Below are 21,875 nucleotides of genomic sequence, written 5' to 3'. Positions count from 1 at the left end.
CCAAGTGCATGTTTTGATTATGTGAACCAAGATCCTTGGGCCAAAGGATCAAATCACCAATGGCAAAAAATAAAATAAAGTAAAAATGCAGCAACTAAGGGATCATTGCGCTGCTAAGGCCACAAAGCGAAATAAGGGAAGAATAAAAATAAGACCATGGTCCCATAGATAAGTGCCACACGCAGTAAACTGGACTTGATTGTGACCTTACTAAATGACCTCTTGGAATGTCCATTCAAAAGCTACTCCCAAGCGCCCAATGTTGTGTGTCATTGGGATCAAAGATCCTTCCTTGTGTAGATTTCAAATCGGCTGTAGTCAGTATATGTGTGTGTTCTTCCTCTGGAGGGAGACACAGGCCAGCTTTTGGCTTTGGGTTGCCTCTGTCCCTCTTTCTGCTGCAGCCACCCGGCGCATTGGTTTTTCTCGCAGCAGCAATACAGCTGCTTCTTCAGTGGCTGCTGGGGGGAGAGGCAGCCCAGCCCGATCCTATTCAATATCATTTTACTCCAAAGCTCACCCAGGAGCCCCAGGTTTTCCTGGCTATGAATGGGCTCTCTCCCAGTCTGAAGGGATTTCATTCATTCATGAATTGGTCACAATAAAGAAAGGAGGGGAAATCTCCCTCAAGAGATTGGTTTTAAAGGGGAAACCAACTCCACGCTCATTTTTCTCCCAGCGATTGGCGTTCTAGGGAGTTGCAAAACTGGGTCCGAATGGATTTTTCGTTTCCTCTACTCATTTGTGTCTCTATTTATTTGTGTTAACCTGGCTGCTTTCCCCTTTCTTCTGAAGGGAAAGAAACGACACACGTGCTTGGACCCGCACCCTTTTCTCCCGGGTGGTGACTGTGTGTGGGTGCTGGAGAAGAGAGAGAAGATCTAAGGCAGACATACAATTCAGCCCACGATGTGCATGGGGCTAGTTAGTCTCTCCGAAACTCTGACGGTAGAACTCCTGGAAAGGCTACCAGCAATACAACGGCAGCAGCACCGCCACATTATCTATTAACCGGACCTTAGTTCACAGCTCGGACATAGCAGGGGCTGCAAGAAGGATCGAGGAGCTGGGGCAGCAGTGGGGAGATAAACATTGGGGAGGCAAGGACCATCTCCCGCCTCATCAGGACGTGCCTGGCTTGAATTTATTTAAAGCCCCACCAGCTGCCTCAGCTTGTCTAAAACAATCCCACCACAGCCAGCCAGCCAGCAATCTGGAGAAGTACGTGCGGGCTGATTTTTTCCCTGCAGGTGAATCTCTTACTCTCCAATTACCTTTCCCAAGAGGGAGAAGGAGCGAGGCGAGAGGGGGCAAAGTCTTGCTGTGTATTAAAAGCAGACCAATCAGAGGTGGAATAACAGAGGGGGACTGCTGCAGGACGCGGTTAATTTTGCTTCTTTCTCTGCTTGCAAGGCTGAATCGGGACCTTCACTGATCTGGCAAAGGGGCGAGAGCGGCGCTGTCCTTTTTTAGCAGATAAAACCTATATCTCTCCTTTATAAAAAAAATCTGTGATCACTTTTAAATTGTGCACAAGGAACACCCCCCCCCCCCAACCTCTCCCTCCAAAGCCCCCTCGCCCCCCTGCACCTGCTTGCCGGATCCCTGTTTTATTTCAAGATAAAATCTGAGAGGAGGGGGGGGAAACCCCCACACAGCAAATTTAAAACACCCCCCCCCCCCAACAAATTCATGCCAGTGGATGCCGGAGGAGGATTGGGATTTTGTAAGCGATGCAAGTGCGATAAGGCTGGAGTTTCCCCCCGGAACCTGAAGGAGGATCGCTAGGCGTTTCCAAAAGGAAGCGGGGCTGCAGGTAGGTGAGAAGGTGCCAGCTGTCTCCAGATGTGACGGGGCTGAGGCAGCTGCAGCTCCTGCTCCCAGCTCTCAGGCTCCCCAGGTTCCCTGCCCCCCCCCATACAGTTTTGTTGTTGTGCGGGTTTCGGGTGAGTGTAAAGGGAGATCCCCCCCACTCTGTTAAACTGTGGCGAGCTCCCGGCCCTCGTTTTGTCTTGTCTGGACCCTTGGTGAAGAGAGATGCGGGAAGTATCCAGTCAGTCACTCTAACATCCGATCAGAGCTGGGCGAGGAAACAGGTAGAGGGGAGAAGTTGTAGTGAATTGGGGGGAGGAGAGACGAGGGTGAGGAAAGGTATTTAAGTGAGTCGATTATTCCAAGCCCTCCTCCCCGGTACAAAAAAGTTCAAGAAAAGCCTGTTTTGATTAAAGAACTATTTTTAATTTCACTCCACTTTCCAGTTCAGTTCTGGTTTGTAAACTTACTGGACTCCTGATAAATAGCCCAGTGATGCACTAATATGGATCAATGAGATGTGTCAGGTCACTTCTTTGAATTCTCCACATTCTGTCCATTTTTGATTATTTAATCCTCCTCATTTCTGCAAAACGGTGGACGTTTTAGTAAGACTATCGGGTTCTCTACGTAACTATTTTCATAAAGAGCGCGGCTGATAACTTCCAGAGCCCCATATATTGGGAGATGTATTTTGTTTGGAGACAGATCACTCTATTGGATGGCTTAAGGGAGAGGTTAAAGAATGAATCACTTGAGGAATAGTTTAAAAATGGTCTATATAACGTATGGTTTGACTTCAGTTCTTTTTCTGTAAATGTTCCCCAAATCGTGGTATCTAACCTGAGACATTTCTTGCCCATATGTTTTGCTTGTTTCTTTCCATTTCAAGAAACTAGTTTAACGGCTCAATAGCGTTTTATCTGTATTCTGTTTCATAGTGGGAAGGTTTTTCCCTCCCAGCCTCTCCACCCCATTGTACTTGTGCAAGACAGTTTTTTAAAATATCTGCTTTATTTCCCTGTAAAGCTAACTGTGGGATTAGCCGCACAGGCTGTATATGCAAAGCACAAAGAGCAGCAGCTTTCAGTGCCCTGCTAGGAGCAGAGTTGTCATGCTTTTCTCTTTTATTCCTCATCCTTACCAGGAGCTTCAACAACTGCCTGAAGAACTTTGAATTAATATATATGTGTAGTTACAACGGTCTCTTTCCACTCTTTGCTTGGAGAGTATTAATTTGTTTTAAAAAACAACTGTATAACCCTCCACAATAATAAATTTTGGCTTTGTAATTAAGAAATCTTGCTTTGACCCCTGAAGAACTGTTAATTTTAAATAATAAACACATGCAGCCCCATAAAATATCCAGGGTGTTAGCATCTTCTGACAGCACTGTATAAATTTAAACGACTATTGACTAAATGATGATTATCTGGTTGCTCTTTCTTACCACCTGCTTTTAGACATTAACATTCAGACGGGTACCAATTTAACATTTTAAATCTACTTTATTAGGTGATACAAGCAAATTAAAAATAGTAATGTAAGATTCCTTTATGGAGCATAACATAAAAACCTAAACAAACTAAATAGTCCGGTCCCACCAGGAAATATGGCTTTAGGTAAACTTGAGAAACATGACCTACTTCTAAGACAATTTTTAAAAGGGGCACAAAGGATTTATTTATTATACTTGTTCTGTCGCAGTAACATTCTAGTCACTTTACACTGTGAATATACCTATATATCTAATCTTAATTTCATAATTGTTCAAGTAACAGTGGTAAAATAATTCAGCTAAAACTGAGTTTTAGCTGATTACTTACACAGCTTTGATATTGTATTGGTGATGTTCACCTGAGCATCTATTTTTTTCAGTTTATTGCTGCCCTGATTTCCCAAGCTACAATACTGTTCTTGCTGTAAACGTAAACTATTTCAGTATCATGATTTTAGTGAAGAGGGGACTACAGTGATCACTCATTTTGGATTAGATCAGTCTTGATATTCACAACATATTTATACTGAATCCCATATATTATCTGAGCAGGAAGCTTTTGAAAGAATGAATTTAGATATGCTGTCTAGTTGATAGGTGATTTTGAAATAAAATCTTGATTCCTGTCATACTGTTTTAGTCAGTGAATGAGAGCTAATCTAGCACTTTATCATGTATTTGACATATAGTGTAACGTTTTTGCACGTCTCTTCAAGAGCACCAGGGGATTTTACTTTACACCTAGGCAAAAGTCATGCAGTTGATAGTGCTAGTGGGGACCATAAGCAGAATTAGTGGAGTTGAGAATTGTAATATGTATGTAGACAGATAATACTAGCGAGATTCAGTTACAATGGCAAATTGCAGATTGAAGATTCATTGAGCCTCGTTTAGATTTATGCTAAAGCAGGTAGGCCACCGCATTGCTTTGAGATTGCACAACAGCATTTAGTAGCCATCAACTTTCATAATTTAATCAGTGGAGCTGATAGAATGACTGTTTTCAAGAATGAATACATTGGTTTTCCTTTTATCTATTAAGTGAAAGAGACTTCTGCTAAAGGAGCTCTTTGCTAACAGTCTGTGTGACTTCTGGTGGGCACAAAATATCTAGGGATTTTTCAAATATGTGTCACCACATTTACATGTAATATTTAATGGTGTAATCCTATCTTTCTTCTGGAATGTATTATTGCCTACTAGTAATTGTGTAAAGCATAATAGTCAATTAGAAGAAGATTAGTGCTATGTAATTATGTGTTAGGTTTGACTACAGGTAATAGTAAAATACAAACATTTGTCAATCTCATGCACTCATCAGTGACTGTGGAAACTAGGAAATCATATAATTTACTAGTCATATATAAAATGTGACCATTTTTTTGACATTTTATTTTGAATGATAGGTCTATCAGTGAGCAAACAGTTGTATGCCTCTCTTTTAAGTTGTGCTGTATTTTATTAGAAGTGCCTCATTAAGTCACATTATTCTGCAGCTGCTTGTTCATTGAAAATTCAGATAAGAACAGGGAACTTTATTCAGCACTGCAGCACTGTGTGTGTGTGTGTGTGTGTGTGTGTGTTTGCTAAATACTAAAAGTTGAGGGAGGAAAAAAAATCTTCCAAAATCGCCATAATAGGAACATCAAGCATACTCTTTTCTTGTGATCTATGGATGGCATTTACAAATGCAATTCATCAATGTATTTATTAATCAAATATCATCAAAACAAAGAAAATAAATTAAAGCAAACAGACTGCATGCCACTGTGAAGGGCAAAGAAACTAAGGACTGCGAAAACCAATTAATTAATGTTGGTTCTCATATTTACAATCTATATTTAGTCATCACATTTAAATGAAAGGCAGTACTGACATGTCCACTGTCTCATAGCCATTGATTTTGTAAAATTGTGTAATTCTGCTGGAAATGGCATTTCCTTTGAAAATACAGGTACTCCATTCCATTTTCCCTTTGAAATAGGGTTCTTAAAGAATGGAAATAAATGTTTGTGCTCTGATTGAGGGCCTTTTTGTTATATTCATCAGCTTCTTCTGGATATTAAAAAATACAAACCTATTCTTTGCATTTTCAAATAATGGGGCAGCTTGTCAGCCGGTGTAAATTGTCATAGCTCCATTGGAAGCTATGACAATTTATACCAGCTGAGGATCTGTCCCATTATCTCTAGATATAGAACATCGTTACATTTTCACTTTATTTCTGAGGATATTTTAGGTAAAAAAATGTAAATGCAAACAGTTCCATTTTGGTTTCCTTTGTAGAGATGTATCTGTTTATTATTGTTGCTTACTGGCTGTACAACATGGAGTTAAATTTATAGAGCGTTTAAACATTAAACTAACCTATATGTAATACATTTTAAGCATAAACCTCTATAGTTGAACACAAACTACAAACCTCATTTAAAAAGAGAGGACTGCCCGTGGAGCTGTGCCAGTTTACTCCAGCAGAGTATCTGGCCCAAGTATTTTGTTTTGTAAATCATAGAAATATGTTTGTATTTAAAAACCCAAGTTAGGTTTGCAAAACCCAGCTACATCCAATATGCAGACATAATGTCAGCTGGTAGCCACATTGCAAATGAGACCTTAATTACTTGGGAATATGGTGAATGGTGACATCACCAATAACAATCATTTCATTTGGCTTGTAGCCATTTCCTTGTGTTAGATAAAGCACAGTAAAGCTGGGATTTCTATGCTCTAATTCTGCACCTGGCCATCTCCAGCTATCTTTTTATCACTATGTACAGTCAGTTGTCTATCAAAGGAAAACAACAAAATAATCATGTCAGCCGAAAGCACTCTTCCATAACAGCATCGCTTTCTCACTTCCACAGATATACAATTCAATTCATTTTTATATAGCTCCCTTCCTGAAACGTATTTCCAAAAACAGTTCGGAGAGAGAAAATAATAATGTGATCATGCTTCACAGTAGTAATTATGGTGGGACACTGTACACTTAGATAAAATGGAGACAAGTAGCCAAACATGCTTTCTTAGCTTTTTCTTCTTTTCTGGTACATCAGAATAGTTTTCTGCAGAATGCTTTGCAACTGTAGCTGGTGATGGATGTAAGATTTGTCATGCGGTTTATGGAAAATGTTTTCTATGGACTTGATCCTGCAGACCTTTATTCATGCTAGCAGATTGCTCACATGAGTAAGCAAGAACAGATCTTTTATTTTAAGCAATATGGAACCAGTCACCTATATAAATGCATGTGTGTGAGCTGGGAAGAGGGTTAGTTAACCTCCTGTTATAAGGTTATCAAACCTCATAATGGCTACTATGTTAATAGAGTTTCTGGTAGCTGCAGTGGACATGTTATTTTTGACCCTCATAATGTGAATCACGAATATAAGTCTGTTAACACCACTGTGCCATTGTATATAGTCTTTTGTCTTATGAGAATCTTATTTAACAATGCCAAGGAAAGGACAAATTATGAACTATAATGTGCAACAATACTGACAGCTTTTTGGAAAGGTGGACAATGAGTAAATCTGTGAGTTTGTCACAGAAGTCATGGATTTTGTGACTTTCGGGGACCTCCATGACTTCTGCAGCAGCTGGTGCAGCTGGCCCAGGGGCTGCCTGAACAGTTTGGGCAGCTCCCAGGCCAGCTACACTGGTTGTTGCTGGGGCAGCCTCGGGCCATCGCATCTTCCCCCCCCCCCCCAACCCCCGGCAGCAGCAGGAGTTTGTGTGTGGGAGGGGGCTCAGGGCTGGGGGTTGGTATGTAGGAGGGGGTGAGGGCTCGGGGTGGGCTCCCTGGAAGCAGCAACATCCCTCAGGTCCTAGGCAGAGGTGTGGCCAGGAAGCTCTGTGCACTGTCTCCTCCTGCAGGCACCACCCCCGCAGCTCCCATTGGCTGTGGTTCCCGGCCAATGGGAGCTGTGGAGCTGGCACTCAGGCAGCACGTAGGGATGCCTGGCCATGCCTCTGCCTAGGAGCTAAGGGAGGGGAATGTCACTGCTTCTGGGGAGGTGGGGAGCCAGGTAGGGAGCCTGCCAGCCCCACCAACTGCACACTCCCTCCCCTTTCCACCCTCCCCCCTCCCCCCCCCCCCCGAGCATCAATGCAGGTCCTGGGCTGTGCGCTGCCACCTGCCCCCCAGCACCAGCATGGGTCCTGGGCCATGCGGTGCCCCCCAGGCCACTCCCTTACCCCCAAGTTTTAGTCAAGGGTACATAGTAAGAGACATGGACAGGTCACGGGCCATGAATTTTTGTTTACTGCCCGTGTCTTGTCTAGGACTTTTACTAAAAATACCCTTGACTAACATGTATGTAGCCTTAGTGATGAGAATCTTCACCTATTTGCACTAATGACAGGGATGGCCATATCAAATTGCTGAACTCTGCAAATTAGCAAGTGGACATACACAACAGAAAAGGAGTACTGGACATTTATATGAACAGCAAGAATTTCCATAGTTATAATGGTACGTATTAAGATGTATGTTTTGTAAGAGAGAGAAATTCATGCTTTGAGGCATGAACCAATGTTTAACTTAGAGGGGGTTAGGAGGAAACTTTGCCTGGGGCAGGTAATCCCATAATGACCTACTGCAGGGTTTCTTGCACCTTCTTCTGCAGCAGCTGGTTGTGGTCACGATTGGAGACAGAATTCTGATCTAGATAGACCATGGTCTGATCCAGCATTGCAATTTCTTTGTTCCCAAAATGCAAGGAGAATGCATCACAGCTATGCTTTGTTCATTGACTTAGTAAAACTGAACAGCAATTGTCTAATATGTGATAAGGTCTTAATAATATTTAAAAACAATATAGTACACTTATTTATGTCTTAGTAATATGCAGTCTCACAACAGCAGGTTTGGGGGATCCAGGAGTAGTTTGTTAAAACTATGTTCTGTGGTTACCGTCACAGCTGAGGCTTTTTAGGAATGTACCTCTGTGCAACCTAAGATCTCAGTTTGGCCCTTTGAGTTCTAAGCTGGACCATGCTTCAGAGCAAGATATTGTATCATTACATGTAATAGTGTAAAATACAAGGGAATGGTGTCTTGATGGCTCAGAGGATAGATAATGTGATTCAGGGCCTTTCCCATTTAGGTCACTACCTGAAATTTCGACCGAGGCCAATAATTACTGAAAGTGAATACCATTTGAAAGTTTTCTGGTGGTTTATGTGAAATGAGCTGGTGGTCTCAGTCCAGTTTCTATTGATCCAATGTCCAGATAAAAAAAACCACAAATGCGATCGACAAAAATGGCATGCTTGCTGTTGATGGCCAAAGATTGAGGCCTTATCAACCAAAGCACTTAAACACATGCTTTGCAAGTGAATAGTCCCCATTTGACTTCAGTGGGACTGCTTGCATTCTTAAAATTAGGCATGCACTTAAAAACTTTGCTGAATTGGGGCCTATAAATGTATGCAGACTACACTCTTGCTGCTTAGTGACCAGGGTTGAGGCGGGATGTTATTCATAGATTCCAAGGCCAGAAGGGACCATTGTGATAATCTAGCCTCACCTCCAGATTTTAAAGACAGAGGACCAATCTCAGTCTTTGTGAGGGGTTGTCCAGGATTTGAACCAGGGATCTTTTTTACCCTAAGAAAAAATCATACCCTTAGACCAGCGGTTCTCAAACGTCATTGTACTGCAACCCCTTCTGACAACAAAAATTACTACACAACCCCAGGAATGGGGACTGAAGTCTGAGCCTGTCTGACCCCACCACTACAAGTGGCAAAGCTTGAAGCCCAAGGGTTTCAGCCCTATGCAGGAGGCCTGTAACCTGAGCCCTGCTGCCTAGGGCTGAAGCCTGAGCCCCGGTTTGGGTGGTGGGACTTGGGCTTCAGCTCTGGTCCAGGACCCCAGCAAGTCTGATACCAGCACTGGCGACCTCATTAAAACATTTTTGGGATCCCAACCCACATTCTGAGAACCTTTGCCTTAGACCAACAAGCCACTGAGAATCTTGCACTGTTATCCAAGCTCCGTGGATAAATGCACGACTTAAATTCTCCATAATCCATCAATGACAAATATTACATACACTTACATTTAAAACAAAGATAGAAATAAAATCTAAGCAGGCTGTAATAGCAGATAGTTTTATACGGTTATATTAGCTACCCAGGCATTTTAGTATTACAAACAACAAATATAGTTGTCTTATTGTTCAAAAGTGATGTCACTAGTGTAGAAATAGAATAAAATGTCACCATCTGAATACAAGATATTGATAGTCTCTCAAAAAATGAGGTCATATTTAGAACTTAATTAGGAAAAAAATTGGTTACAGTATTCCAACAAGAAAATATCAACATGACTGCATTCCGGTACTTATATTTAACTTGTTTTGAGACCCATTTAACTGTGTATTTTAACAAAGAAGAGCCCAGCTGTATATAAGTTAAGGCTGTTAGTTTTATCTTGTGGTCTGGTGATAGTAACAAATAAGTAAAGATATTGTCTTTTTGTTTTCTGATGTTACGAGAACCCAAGGAAAGACGTGTTGTTAATGTGCACTAATGCAATGTACAGTATATTCAGATATGGTTCTAGGTAGAACTGGTAGTGCTATTGATGGTTAAAATTGACCAACACCTCCCATTTTAAGATCCTGTTTTTGTGTACATAAACTGGAATCCTAGGCTCTCTCTTCCCTCTGGATTTAGATAATGTACCACCTTGTCAACCCTACAGTTATCTGGTCCTTGATGATTAAGAGGTGGCACTGGTGGCCAGGGGAAGGACTATAAATTGGTTGTGTGGGAGACAGAGAAATGAGAATCTCCAAAAGAATGCAGGGTCCTACGCCCATCAGCTGATTTTTGACTGTGGTGGACCCCAGACTGGGGAAGTTTTGTTATGTACAGATATATACACACACTCATGGCAACTTTTTTTATTTTCTGGTTTATAAAGCTTATCTTTTGTAGGAAATACTCTTCCTGACGGTACCTGTGTTTTGATTCTGCCAAGTCATTTCACAGCTCAGACACCAACCAACAAAAGGAAGAAATACAAAAGATTTCTGAAACTTCCACTTTTTGATGGTTGGCTTCCATCTTTAAATCTGAACCTGGTCACTGCTGCACATATTTCCCTTCATGCTCTTATATCCCTGTAATAGTTAGGTACAATTGCGTAAGGAAAAAAAACAAAAACAAGAAGGAAGCTGAAGCTTTACCTTTGCCATTCTTAGCTTCTTTCTGTTTGAGCATATGTGGTCTAATGTTTTGGAGTTTATCTCCAGTATAATTGGCTTTTCTCAAGCATTTTGCTATTATACATTTTAAAGCTCTCCTAAGGTTTGTGTCTACTGTAAATACATATTTGAAATCCACTGAATACACTTTTAGGCTCTGATTTTTAAAAAGCATATTATTTACATCACCTTTAGTGCAATAACGTCCATCAGTTAATAGATATTTTGGTCTGCAGAGTAATCTTGAAATTGTCTATTAATTACCTGATAAATGGTAAAAGTTCTGGGAAAAAAACAAACAACTTTTTGTAAAGAAAGTGCTGACGCAGCTATAACGAGAATGGCATGAATGTACGGTATGTCTTAAAAATCTAGTCACCCTCACCATAGCTATCTAAAACTTACCATACTAACACACACTTTCCTCTCTTCTCTATCACACCATCCAACCACCCATTATCTAATCTCTTATGCTCTCCTTGCCCTTCCTTTCCTCCTCACTGTTGCATAAACTCACCTCGTCTGCATTGGCGTCATATGATCTTTCTGAATGTCAAGTAAATACAGTCTGCAGTCAGCAATACCAGATTGCTTTCCTGCCAAAAAAGTTTTTTTTTTTTTTTTGTATGCCATGACCCATCAGCTCAGAGCAAGCTGCAAATGATTCTGATTCCCAAATTTTCAATATATTTTCTATTTAATGAGCTATGAAATGTTATGCTCTTTTAATGCATTACTGAATAACTGCATTACTCCTGATAATTATAACTTTAGAATGAAACAGTTAATTTGAAACCTACAAGAGTAGTAGCATTATTTGGCTATTCTTTCTCCATATCCATCCTCTGGGGATTATCTCATTTGAATTTATTTGTATGCTGAAGACCATTGTGTCAGTACAACAGCCACAAGTTGTTATCTGTACTAAATAAAAGACTATTCCAGATGCTATTTTAACATCACCCAAAATGAAAACGGCTGTCTAAATTATTTTGGCCTCGAAAAAGTTAAAAGAATCCCTTTTTAGAGGAGAATATTTTTGAATAACTTAAAATAAACACCATTGCAAGTAAATGTATACAAAATAAACTGTGCAGACACTACCATTTGTGTCAGTGTATAATTCTCATTTATTATTTCTGTTAATCATTTTAATAGAACAATTCCTCAAATTAAATAGATATCTAATTAAAAACTTAAGAAAATGTGTGGATGACTCAGTAGGGATGAGTGAATAAAACCATCACAGCTGATAGAATCTTTTTGATTGAACAAATACACAGCTGTAATATAAAATAAAACTATCAGTTAGGTCCAGATTGTGTAGCTCCATTATTGTGATAATTTATACCTATAACTCCATATAATTAAAATGCTTTGAATATATATGCATTCTGCAAACAGCATGATTTATAGTGAGTGCACCCACGCCCCCACCAATTCTCATCTCTTTCTTGGTCTTTTGGCTTCTCCCATTGTTCTTGCCCCTCACAGCCTATTAGTAACATAAATCACTGGAATAGGGCACCTTTGTCCATGGCCCTTGATCAAGACTAAAGCGGGGGAGTGTAGGTTCCAGAGACTCTTTGCCCTTCAGTGTCTCTCCTTAGGGGTACTGGGTTCTCTTTTCTTTGGAGACATCTGCAGTGAAGTTACCCACACGATAGTAAGCTTAATAAAAACAAGATTTATATACCCCCACCCCAAGATAATGGAATTAAAATAAAAATGATGTGATAAATGAAGGGGGGTGTAGCTCCCTTCGATAGACAGCCAGCCAGTTAGCTGTAAAATCCGTCTTGGTAGCTGTTTTCTGCTTGCTTTACCTGTAAAGGGTTAACACGCCAACAGATAAAAGAAAAGGAGTGGGCACCTGACCAAAAGAGGCAATGGGAAGGCTAGAACTTTTTAAAATGAGAAAGAAACTTTCCCTTTGTCTGTCTGTCTCTTCTCTGGAGAAGTAGGGGCAGAGCAGCAATGCTACAAGCAGGAATGCTGTGAAGTTTTGAACCAGGTATGAAAAATTATCTTCCATACCTAGAAGGAATCATTTGCATCTATCTAAACATTCCCTATCCAATCAGGTTTATTCTTTATTTTGTCTTGTGGATCTCCTCTGTGCTAACCTCAGATGCGTTTGTTTGCTTGTAACCTTTAAGCTGAAGCCCCAAGAAAGCTATTTTGGGTGCTTAACTTTTGGAATTGTTCTTTTAAAATCTAGCAAAAGCCTAAGTTCCAGATGTATTTTCTTTCTTTTTGTTTTTAATAAAATCTACCTTTTTTTAAGAACAGGATTGGATTTTTGGTGTCCTAAGAGGTTTGTGCATGTTGTTTAATTAGCTGGTGGCCACAGGTAATTTCCTTTGTTTTCTTTCTCAGCTCTTTTCTGGGGGGCGGGGGGGGAGGGAGGGGGTGTAAAAGAGCTTGGGGTACCCCACAGGGAGGAATTCCCAAGTGCACCTTCCTGGGTTCAAAGGTGTGTTGTGCCTTTGGGTGGTGGCACCATTTACCAAGCCAAGGTCAGAGAAAAGTTGTAAGCTTGGGAGTTTAATACAAGCCTGGAGTGGAAAGTATTTTTAGAATCCTTGCAAGCCCCCACTTTCTGCACTCTGAGAGACAGAGTGGGGATTCAGCCTTGACAAATGGTTTGCTTAACATTTACACACCTTGTATATTAAACTAGAAAAAGCATTTTCAGCTTCGTTACAGAGAGGAAAAAGAAAACTGAACAACTTGCATCTCCTGAAAGCAATCCCCCATCACACTGCCAGACCCTTTTTCTGTCTAGATACCAGCTTTCCACTGTGTCTGGTGATTTCTCTCACTGCTGTACTTGGACCCATTATCAAGCCCCTGCCTCTGGATTAGCTTACCTGTCAGACATGAGTGCCTGGTCCAGCCCAACTGCCCCCACCCCACTTTCCAAACCAGTTTCTTCCAGATATCTACTCACACAATATAGTATGGGGGCTGGCTGCATTCTTTAGGAGAGATTGGCCATTGAGGATACAAAGACCATTAATGATTAATAGCACTCTGTCAAATGCTTAACTTCCAAACTCAGATCCCATTTCAGAGACTAGATTGTCTGGTTCTATTTGTGGTCAGGCCTCTTGTTAAACTTCTCCAAGCAAATATTTCTTTCGCCTATACACCTCTACCCCGATATAACGTGACCCGATACAACACAAATTCATATATAACGCGGTAAAGCAGCGCTCGGGGGGGGGCTACGTGCTCCGGTGGATCAAAGCAAGTTCACTATAATGCGGTTTCACCTATAACACGGTAAGATTTTTTTGATTCCCGAGGACAGCGTGTTATCGGGGTAGAGGTGTGTGTGTGTGTGTGTATATATATATATATATATATATATATATATATATATATATATATAAAAATAATAATTTTTTTTTATGGGCATATTCCCCAGACCCTCTGTCAGAGTAAATAACAGGAAGAATCTTATTTTGTGTATGAATGAAGGTGGGATGATAAGTACACTACATAAAACAACAAAAGGAATTGGTATTTCATACAACACATTCTGCCAGTATCCTGGTATTGTCAACACCATTTGCTCAAAAATCACGAGTCAGACTCTTAAAACAAACAAAAAAAAAAAACACAAACTCATAACTTTTAAAAAGACAATTTGTGTGGTTTGGGTCTGTGTTAACTTGTGAACTCCCTTTGCCCACCCCTAGTGTGTGCACATGTGACATTAGTGTTGCCAAATTTCCCAAATTTGGGTGAGGTGATGTTTGTCCCTGCTGCAGGAGCTCTTGCTGGCTGGCTGGCTGACTGATACTGGGCTTCTAACTTCTCCCCAACATTCAAATTAATTCAATGTCTCCCCCACCATCACATCTGCCTGTCCCCCAGCCCAGCAATTAATGAGGCACTCCCAGCCTCTACAACAGTTCTGACCCTGCATCTGCCTGTCCTCCCAGTCTCACCCCTGCTCCCCCTGCTGGTGTAGCTTCAGGGGTTCTTTACTCCCAGGCCTGAGGAGGAGTAGATGCAATGGAGTCGCTGTCTCCCTTTTCCAGACCGGGGGGAGGAGAGTTGGGGCAGTTCCAGCTCCCCCTCTTCCCTTTTCCAGACTTGATGTTGCAGGGAGGGAGAGGGGAGGAGCAAAGAACAGAGTGACCCATTGTTCACAGGACGCGGGAAAGAGACGAGGGAGCAAGGCACCCCTGAGCTGCTAGGCTTTTTCTGCTCCTTCCTTCCCCTTCTGTGACAGCGGTATGGGTTGCTAACTCTCTTCTACTCAAAAACTCCTCTATCTGCTTCCTGCAGTGGCCCTGATTGGCAAGACTTCCCTAGGTAGTGGGGAAAATGGGGCAGGAAGTCGGAGGTATCTTTTGCCCAGGCAGGGCTGAAATTCAGGGGAAGGCTGGAACATCTCATGTCCTTGCTAGATCCATCCCCAGAAAAAAATCATGAGGATATTGGAAGAGTTGGTTACATGGGTATTAAATCCCAGCATCAGAGTTTCAGCCAGAATCTAAATAATTATTGGTTCCTTCACATGAATATAATTGTCATGGGTGGGTTGTGGGCAGGCAGAACTACTGTCAGAGCCAGAGTCCATAGTCACAAAGCAGGATCCCAGAGGCAGATGGGATAGGATACTAAGAGGTCAGAAGCAGGATCAAAACTGGAGATCAGGGGCCACAAGTCAGATGTGAGGAGTCAAGCCAGGTTGGGATGCCAGGAAATCAAGGAGCAGGAACAGGAAGCACAAGGCACACAGCCCAGAACAAGGAGGAGCCCAGTTGTTCAGACAGCTTCCTGTGCATGCTGCTTGGCCAGTGGACCAATGCCCCAGAGTAGCAATCAGACCTCAGAAGCAGAGCTTCACACTCAGGGTAGGCTTCATAGGTCCCAGGTAAGCCACAGAATCCAGAACAGGTCAAGGAACTGGTAGTCTAGTTTCTGACAGTCTGTCTATGCAAAAGTGTTCTGTAGAAAGCCATATCTTCTGTCCTATGGTGTAGGCGGGGCCTTGTCGTCTATGCTTGTCTGCATGCTTTTTGTAATCCTCCTTTACCTTTTCAAGGTGTCTCTTCACCTCCTCTTAGATGTGATGGCTGTGTTGTTCTAGGTCTAAGGAAAATGGGTTGGGGGAACATATGGGTGATGTGTGGGTGAAATTGGGGTGATAAAGAAGGGGCAGTGGCTTGTGAATGCATGGTCTGCATTATTGTATGAGAACTCGGCATAGAGTAACAGTGAAGATCAGCCATCCCAATGATGGTTAATGTAGCATCACAAGTATCATTTTAGGATCTAGTAGATTCTTTCCATTTGGCCATTGACTAAGGATGGATACCCCATGCCCTGAGTGTCCCTAAGACTCTGACTGCCAGATGTTGGGAATGGATGGATCACTTGATGATTGTCCTGTTCTAGTCATTTCCTTGGAAGACCTGGCATTGGCCACTATTGTAAGAAAGGATACTGGGATAGACAGACCATTGGTATGGTCTGGTATGGCTATTCTTATGTTCTTATGGTAGGCAGAGGACAGGTGTGTGTGGACTCGTGGCATGAGGCCCTACATTTGTTAGAAGTGGGCGCTAACCTGCGGCTCCTAGCCAGAGGTGACGTGATCTGGAAGGCCAGGAAGATGGTCCATGTTGTTCATCCAGAGCTGGGCAGTGTTGCCCGCAAAGGCTAAAGACATGCAGGGAATGTAGTGGGCCATCTTAGAAAAGCGATCTACCACTGTTAGGATGATTGTGAAACCACTGGATTCTGTTAGTTTCACCACAAAGTCCAAGGAAATGGTCTCCCTGGGCCAAGATGGGATGTCCAGAGGTTGGAGGAGACCACAGGATTTCTGGTATGGGTTCTTGGTGCAGGCACACACCTGGGAAGAAGCTACACATGCTTTTATTATGGGATGCATAGGAGGCCACCAAACCTCCCACCCAAATGAGATGTTAATTTTCTCCCTAAATGTCCTGCCAGGGTGGAATCATGGGATACTTAAAGAACTGCCACTCTTTCAAGTTGTGGGGGGAACATAAATCCAGTCTTTTACAAATGTAATTTCCCTCCCAGGTGTGTTGGGGTTGTCAGTTGATAGTGGCCAACTCATTGGGCAGAATTCCAGAGACAGGCATAGTGGATGAGTGTGAGCAGGTCCTGGCAGCAAGTCCTATTGAGAAAACTATAGGACCTGAGAATGTGGGCTGATTCTGGGCTGGTTCCTGACTGGGGCCTTATGGGTCATAGTCATATCTTTGGGATGAGGCATCAGCCTTGCCACTTCTAGTTCCAGAGTGTTAGGTCAAGGTAAAGTAGGAGACAAATAGGACCCATTGGAGCTGTCATTGCTTTAGTACCTTGGCCCTGCACAGATACTCCAGGTTATTATGATTGGTAAAAACTTTCCAAGTAATGTTGCCCCTCTTCGAAGGCAGTCTTAATTGCCAGGAGCTCCTTGTCCAAGATCTCATAGTTGTTCTCAGCAGGGATAAGCTTCCTCAAGTAGTAGGTGATGGGGTGTAGTATTTTCTTGGGTCCATGCCTTTGTGAGAGGATTGCCCCAATTTCCCTACTAGAGGCATCGGCTTCCACAATGAATGTTTGTGTCATGTTTGGGTGGGCCAATACTAAAACGGTGGTGAAGGCAAGGTTCAGCTGCTCGAATGCATGTTGGGCCTCGGGTGACCAAGGGAACTGGGTGTTTTTCCAGAGTAGGGCAGTGAGGGGCTCAGCTTGTTTGGAAAAATTCAGAATGAACTCTGGTAAAAGTTTGTGAAGCCTAAACAATGTTGTAGATCATGCACATTGCGGGGTGCTGCTCAGTCGCAGACAGCCTGAACCTTGTGTGGATCCATCTTGATTAGTTCTGGGGACAGGATGAAGCCCAGGAACTCGGTTGCAAGTGCACACTTCTCAAGTTTAGTATAGAGACTGTGCAGTTGTTGTCTCTCCAGGACTGTGCAGATGTGAGTGATGTGTTGGTCCTGATTATTTGAGAAGATCAATATATTCCATAAGTATACCACCACAAACTGTTCCAGGAAGTGTCGTAGTATAACATTAATGAAGTGCTGGAATGTCACTAAGGCGTCATTCAGTCCATATGTCATAACTAAATATTAAAAGCAGAATTCTGATGGGAGAGTGACCTTCTTTTCTAACCAGTGAATGATGAGATCATGAAGGGTCAGCGAGGAGATGGCAAAGATCAGGGGAAAATGCTTGGAATGGATCATGCAGAATTGTAATATTTCTCTGTGTCCCTGACTAATGGCCTCCAAGGAGACAGTTTCCTTCAGAATTGGACCTGAAGACAGTGGGGAGCTGTCAGTAGTTTCAATCGTCTCTGGCATGGCCTTACATAGCAGGAGAATCTGTAGGGCCCGAGCTGTAGCTGCATCCGTAAAATTGTCATCTGCTTCAGAATCAAAGAGGGTCTGTTGGAAGAGAATCTGTTGGAGGGGAGGGTCCCCCCAGGATAGACACCTGCAAATGGAAAAGCCCCTGGATGGGGCTCAGAGTGCATCTCACTAAGGACTAGGGTACAGGGAAGTTCTCTTCTCACAAGGCTCAGGCTGGTTTCCCCCAATATGCTTGGACTGGCTTGTTTCCCCAAGCACCTCTGAGATTGTACTGGGCAGGCCAAGATACCATGGAAACACAAGTGGTGTTGATGATGTTGTTCCTTTTCTTTGGGTGTTGCTGACAAGACAGATCAGCTTGTGGGTTCAGAAGGTGAAACGGAAGGTGAGATCATAGTATGTGGGTGGGAGGCTGCAGAGAACCTCTTTTTCTCCTCCCTTTGTTCTCTCAGCTGATTGTCTATGTGGATGTAAAGGTCCACAAGGGTGTCTAGCCCCATAGGCATCTTTGCACGTGACAATTCATCTTTGATTTCTTCCTGCAAGCTCCATGAGAACTGGTGCAGCTGTTCTGCTTCATTCCACTCTGTATCTGCTGTGAGATGTTGGAAGTGTGCTGCATAGGAGGCCACTGTGCTTTGCCCCAGCCAGAGGCAGGCCTTGGCTGTTTGGTCTCGGTATAGGTCATTGAAGATAGTTGACATTGATTGGAGAAAGCACTGGGCTATAGCCTTCAGCAGGGGAGAGGCCCCGTTTAATGTATCTCTTTTCAGGAGGCTAATTACCAAGGGCACCTTGGCCTAGTCAGAGGCATAGGTTTGGAGACACCAGAAACAGAAGGGCAGCATTGGTTCATGAAACCCTGGAACTCTTTGAAGTTTCCATCAAACCATTTGGGCAAGGGTATCAGAGACCCCTGTTTGGGGCAAGGTTTTGCAGACTGTGTTAGCAGTGTAGTATTCTCCACACTCAACTTGCTCCTGCAGCCTGTGGTTGTCCAAGGTCAGCTGCGCAACTTGGGCTTGTAGTGTTTGATTATTTGTCTGGAGGCAGAGGGCCATTTGTGTGAGTCCGATGCTTCTGGGTCTATCCTTCTCACACCAGGCTTGGTTCCATAAGATTATTGTGGTCCGAACAAGCTGTCATGGTCGGAGATTTGGTAGTTGGAGACAGAATCCACAGTTGTGAGACAGGAGTTAAGAGTCAGCTGGGTCAGGCCACCAGTGAATCAGAAGTAGGAGACAACTGGAGGTCAGGAACCACAATTCAGATGCAAGAAGTTAAGCCAGGCTGGGATGCCAGGAAATCCAGGAGCAGTAGGCGGAAGCACACAGTCCAGAATAGGGCAGAGCTAAGTTGTTCAGACAACTTCCTGTTCCTGCTGTTGACTTAAATAGGGCCAGTGGGCCAGCTGCTTTGGGACTCCACCAATCAGACCTCAGGAGTGAAGCCTCACACTGGAGCTGAGCTTCATGGGTCTCAGATAAGCCATTGTTAGCAGACTTCCAGGTGGGGGCTTGGAATGTGGTAGCTCCCATGAACCCTGCAGGCCTGGGTCTGAGACTGATGTCATGACAATAATGATAATGCACTTATTCCAAATTCCAGGTTACCAGAAAAATGGTGTAGTTTTATTGTAATTTTCTAAATGGCTGTGTGGATGTCTTTGTATAACTGTCACAGCCTGATTTGCACCCTAGATCTCTTTCAAGTCCCTCTCATAGGCTCTTGGTGTGGGAGAGACCCCAGCTTCTCCTGGCTGACCCTCCTTAGCTTGTCTTCAGTCAGGTCAACACATGGATCTTCACCTCCAATTAAGGCTAGTAGTCCTTAATTTTATGTCTTGCAGTCTGTATCTGTCTTTTGGTTACTTTCGTGGAGGCAGCCTGGTGCAGTGTCGTCTCCCCTTTGCTGTCCAAGGCCTTTTGCCTCCCCTTCCTTTTCTATACTTTCTCCTTTTATAGCAAGCCTCATTTCCTCTATTGGTTGCTGCTTGGGTGCCTGTCTCCATGAGTGGCAGGTCTGGCAGTTTCGTGGGGGTATAGTCAAGCCGTTTGCTTGTCAATAGGAGAGGTTCTCCTGCCCCCTCTGTCTGAGCTCAATATGGGGTGTGTAGATCCTATTCAGGTGACAGGCTTCACTTCCTTCACCTCTCTCAAGGGTGGAGCCCCACAATTCAACGTTTCTTGGAGTGGATCTACGGACTACAACCCCCTATTACCTAGCTGTGTTAACATGACAGGCCAAATTGTATTTGACATCTGTAAGAAACTTCCTTCTGGGCATTTGTGATCAACGGCTCATTAAAGTGACTCAGACCTGCTTTTTTCAAAGCAAACTTATTGTTCATTCACCCAAAGGTACATACCCATCAGAGAACAGGGTTAAAACAAATGCCTATATGCATCTGGTCTTACCTAAACTTTATCCTTTCCTTGCAAGTTTAGGAAGGTTCTGCTTCATCTAGATACCCCCACATCTGGGTGGGGAGAGACAGACTGTCATCCTGATGTCTTCACATCCTTGGGTGTGTCTCTGATAGCATCTAACCTTGAGCAGCTGCTGACAACTCGCCCCCTCCCTCTTTCTTGTTTTTAGCTGTTTACTATCTTTTTGATCTCTGGCCTTGGCAAAATAGCTGTGTAACTTTAGGCTGGCACATGGAAAGAGCATCTTTTCAATGTCCCAGCCATTGTTACATAAGAACGGCTATACTGGGTCAGGCCAATGGTCTGTCTAGCCCAGTATCCTGTCTTCTGATAGTGGCCAATGTCAGGTGCTTCAAGGGGAATGAACAGAACAGGGCAATTATTGAGTGATCCATTCCCTGTTGTTCAGTCCCAGCATCTGGCAGTCAGAGGCTTAGTTATCTTGGCTAATAGCCATTGATGGACCTATCCTCTATGAATTTATCTAATTCTTTTTGAACCCAGTTATAATTTCGGTCTTCACAACATCCCCTGGTAATGAGTTCCACGGTTCACTGTGGATTGTGTGAAGAAGTACTTCCTTTTCTTGGTTTTAAATCTGCTGCCTATTAATTCCATTGGGTGACCTCTGGTCCTGGTGAGATGTTCCCTTAGCTCCCTTGAAGTTGTTTACCTGGAGATGTTTTATCTCTGGCTATTGTTTCATATCTTGCTTGCTGTTCCTAATGCCCCTTATTACATTGGCACAATACATTCACATTCCAATAACCCCAATATGTTCTGACTATCTTAATAGCTAGGTCACAATTTCATAAAATTATTACAGCTCAAACCCACATTTTCCACCATAGCATACAAAGGAATATATGTAATTCTATAATACTTGATATACTCGTATTGAAGCTGAAGAGCATCTCTTATTATAAGCGCATATCATCGTGATGGTGCAATATAAGAACCCAGAAAGATAGGTGTTATGTATGCTTCTCTGTTATAAGACTGTTGTTAACTTGATTTGTTAATTAGATTAGGCTTTTTAATAATTGCTGTCTGACAGGTTGAGCCAGGCATTTTAGAGGCGTTCAGGGCTTAGATTGTAAGTTGTTTTTTTTTTTTTTTTTTTTTTTTTTTTTTTTGTGGCAGGGACTGGCTCTTTGTTCTAGTTTTGTACAGTGCCTACCACAACGGGGTCCTGGTCCAGAACTAGGGCTCCTAGCTGTTATGTTAATATGAACAATAAATAATAATTTCTTGTTCTGATCTGTGCCTGGTTTCCTGTCAAATTAAGGGAATTCTGGGACTTATATGCTAGAGCCCATAGAGTGTTATGTCTGAGAGCAAGGCCTGCAGGGAAAGGAAGCAGCATTTTTTTTTCTGAATGGAGTAAGAGCTAGACAGAGCAATAGCTGTTGGTGGGGCTCTCCAGTGACGACAGTCTGGGGCAAAGACCTATAGTGGGGTCAGGACCAGCTCCAGAGTTTTTGCTGCCCCAAGCGGGGGGAGAGGTGGTGCCTGGAGCCGGCCCTGGGTGGGGTTCCCCAGTGAGAGGGAGCCAGGA

The 21,875-nt window shown here is 42.9% G+C and overlaps 1 protein-coding gene across 3 annotated transcripts in view; it reads left to right on the top strand.

The window, feature by feature from the left end:
* Positions 1-489: 489 nt before the first annotated feature.
* The window catches only part of TAFA2 (TAFA chemokine like family member 2), a 307,424-nt gene continuing 286,038 nt past the window's right edge, over positions 490-21,875 (top strand). For all 3 annotated transcript variants that reach the window (XR_008444688.1, XM_054025292.1, XM_054025276.1), the window contains exon 1: positions 490-1,816. The gene's annotated coding sequence lies outside the window, so the exon portion shown is untranslated. The remainder of the gene's footprint in view (positions 1,817-21,875) is intronic.

Source organism: Malaclemys terrapin, chromosome 1, assembly GCF_027887155.1.
Source record: "Malaclemys terrapin pileata isolate rMalTer1 chromosome 1, rMalTer1.hap1, whole genome shotgun sequence".
Taxonomy (NCBI): domain Eukaryota; kingdom Metazoa; phylum Chordata; order Testudines; family Emydidae; genus Malaclemys; species Malaclemys terrapin.
This window is presented reverse-complemented; position numbering and strand designations above follow the sequence as displayed.